Genomic DNA, 3,223 nt, shown 5'->3' with positions numbered 1-3,223 from the left:
GTTTTGGGTTTTCAGGGATACAGACCTAACTTCCGTTTCCCCTGAAAAATAGATGAGAGGACTCCACTCAGACGTTTTTTTTATGCATGCTAGGTTAGATTACCTGAAGAATACAAAATGATAAATGTTATGCAGTAACGGCCCATGTACGTGTGGTTAATTCCTTTTCTGTGTTAAAATGGAGCAATCAGCAACACGAAAACGGCAAAAACTGAAAATGGCTTTAAACGTTTTTGCATATCAACCGGGTGGGGTGTTAAATGTGGAATGCCTGTCATTTGCTAAATGCACAGCCAACACTTCATGTCCCTTCAAAATAGTTCACCCTTTAACTTCATTGTATGAATCTATTATCTATTAATTCATGTATTCATTTCTATTAATTCATCTATTAATGCCAATATAAAGTGATATTTCTTTATTTCTGCTGTAGATTTAAGATCATAAGGTAGTCCCAACAAAGATAGTGTGTTTTTGTCTTATGAATGAACTGCTGTTACTGTAAATGGTTAGCTAACTGATAAATCCTAGCTACCTACTTAACCATTGGTAATCTGAGCATTTTAGGTGTCATTTCAGAATGAGGGGTGCTGTAGCTCTGCTGTTGTTGCTATCCTGTCTGTCGAGGGCATGGGCTCAGGAAAGGAGGAGAGAAGAGGTGTCAGAGAATTACATCACTCAACAGTGACAGTGAAGAGGTACAGAGAATGGTGAGAGTTTCAGATTAAGAGCCAAATGCCTGAGGCTACACAAACAACCCACATATGACTGGCCACGCCACCACACACACACTTGCAGTATACTTGTCTCACTGCCTGTAACCCCTACCTGCCACTAACTTACTCACACACACCTAACATTTCGGGAAGATCTAGGCCTGTATTCACAAAGTTTCTCAGAGTAGCATTGATTATCTAGGATTACTAATCAGGTTCCCCTTGTCCATTTAATCAGCAGATGAATAGAGGGGCGAGACCCAACACAGCTGCTATTTCAGCACTGTTCAGCACTGAGTACCGGTTGCCTGATTGAGTTACCATTATAGGAAAAGGCCCATTTAACAAATTATTGTGTAGATTATTTCTCTTTCTATTGAATTGTTGTGTCCATGTTTGACATTTTATTATAGGGAACAACATGGAACGTAGCCTATACAGTGCATTCGGAAAGTATTTAGAACCCTTCCCTTTGCCACATTTTGTTACGTTACAGCCTTATTCTAAAATCTACACTTAATACCCCATAATGACGAAGAGAAAACAGAAATACCTTATTTACATACGTATTTTTGCAATGAGACTCGAAATTGAGCTCAGGTGAATCCTGTTCCATTGATAATTCTTGAGATGTTGTTTCTACAACTTGATTGGAGTCAACCTGGGGTAAATTCAATTGATTGGACATGATTTGGAAATGCACACACCGGTCAATATAAGGTCCCACAGTTGACAGTCTATGTCAGAGCAAAAACCAAGCCATGAGGTCGAGTGAATTCTCAGTAGAGCTCCGAGACAGGATTGTGTCGAGGCACAGATCTGGGGAAGAGTACCAAAACATTTCTGCAGCATTGAAGGTCCCCAAGAACACAGTGGCCTCCATCATTCTTAAATGGAAGAAGTTTGGAACAACCAAGGCTCTTCCTAGAGCTGGTCGCCCGGCCAAACTGAGCAATCGGGGAAGAAGGGCCATGGTCAGGGAGGTGACCAAGAACCCAATGGTCACTCTGACAGATCTCCAGAGATTCTCTGTGGAGATGGAAGAACCTTCCAATCAGGCCTTTATGGTAGAGTGGAGATGAAAGCCACTCCTCAGTAAAAGACACATGTCAGCCCACTTGGAGTTTGCCAAAAGGCACCTAAAGGACTCTCAGACCATGAGAAACAAGATTCTCTGGTCTGAAACCAAGATTGAACTCCTTGGACTGAATGCCAAGCATCACGTTTGGAGGTAACCTGGCACCATCCCTACGGTGAAGCATGGTGGTGGCAGCATCATGCAGTGGGGATGTTTTTCAGCGGCAGGGACTGGGAGACTAGTCAGGATCGGGGGTAAGATGAACAGAGCAAAGTACAGAGAGATTATTGGTGAAAACCTGCTCCAGAACTTCCAGAAAAGGGATGGGCAACTCTCATCCTTTGGGGCTGGAGTGGTGTCACACTTTTCCCCCATCCCTAGCAAACACAGTTCGAGATCATGCAATCAATTTAAATCAAATCAAATTTTATTCATCACATGCGCCGAATACAACAGTGAAATGCTTACTTACAAGCCCTTAACCAGCAATGCAGTTTTAAGAAAATCCTTCCCCCAAAAAGTAAGAGATAACAATAACAAATAATTAAAGAACAGCAGTAAATAACAATAGCGAGACTATATACAGGAGGTACCGGTACAGAGTCAATGTCAATGTGCGGGGGTACCTGTGTCGAGGTAATTGAGGTAATATGTCCTGTGGCCTACAGCAGGTCAGCCACCAGGGGGAGACTCGTTGAGGCCTGGTAACAGATGGAGTATACATCACAAGGCGGTGGCTTCATCTGCTGGACGTGCCAGGTCTCAACGGGCTCTCCGGACAGGACTAATTTGGGCTGATTGGAAGCTGGTGAGTAATCAAGGCAGCACACAGAGAGAGGACTAGGGGAAGTGAGGGGACTTCTATGTGGTTGGATACGGTTACCCGAGCTAAGCCGAGGGATTTGAGTTTGTGTGCCCAACAGGATACAGGAAGATCCGGAGCCCAGGAGAAGGTATCCCGAGAGGGTCTCATGGGGGAGACCTTTTCTTTTTGATTTATTATTTAATAAACACCCTTGAAACTGAGCTCTGTCCGTGTCTGATCTATGTAAACGTTTTGACCAAACCCCCTGGTCTTGCCACAAGTGGTGGAGAATGCGAGCACTCTGATAACATGGTCAGATCAGGGTTGACGTTTACACAGTATCAGCATGGACGAGTTGATAGCTCAGTTCGTCCGGGCCCAACAAGCACAACAGGCGGATCAGGAACGAATGCTGGAAGGAAAAATGACTACAAAACCTCCGCCTCGTTGAGGAAGTCAGGATGCTGCAAGGAGGAGCATCTCCTGGATCACATCCCAACCAGTTTTTAATCAAGCTAACGGAAGACGATGACCTCTGTACATTTGAACGGACAGCACTACGGGAAGGATGGCCAAGGCCGTACTGGGCAAGTCTGCTGGCCCCGTTCCTCTCTGGGCATGCCC

This window comes from Oncorhynchus mykiss, chromosome 14 (assembly GCF_057628025.1).
Source record: "Oncorhynchus mykiss isolate SJ-2025 chromosome 14, ASM5762802v1, whole genome shotgun sequence".
NCBI classification, from domain to species: domain Eukaryota; kingdom Metazoa; phylum Chordata; class Actinopteri; order Salmoniformes; family Salmonidae; genus Oncorhynchus; species Oncorhynchus mykiss.
Note: the sequence above shows the minus strand (reverse complement) of the source record.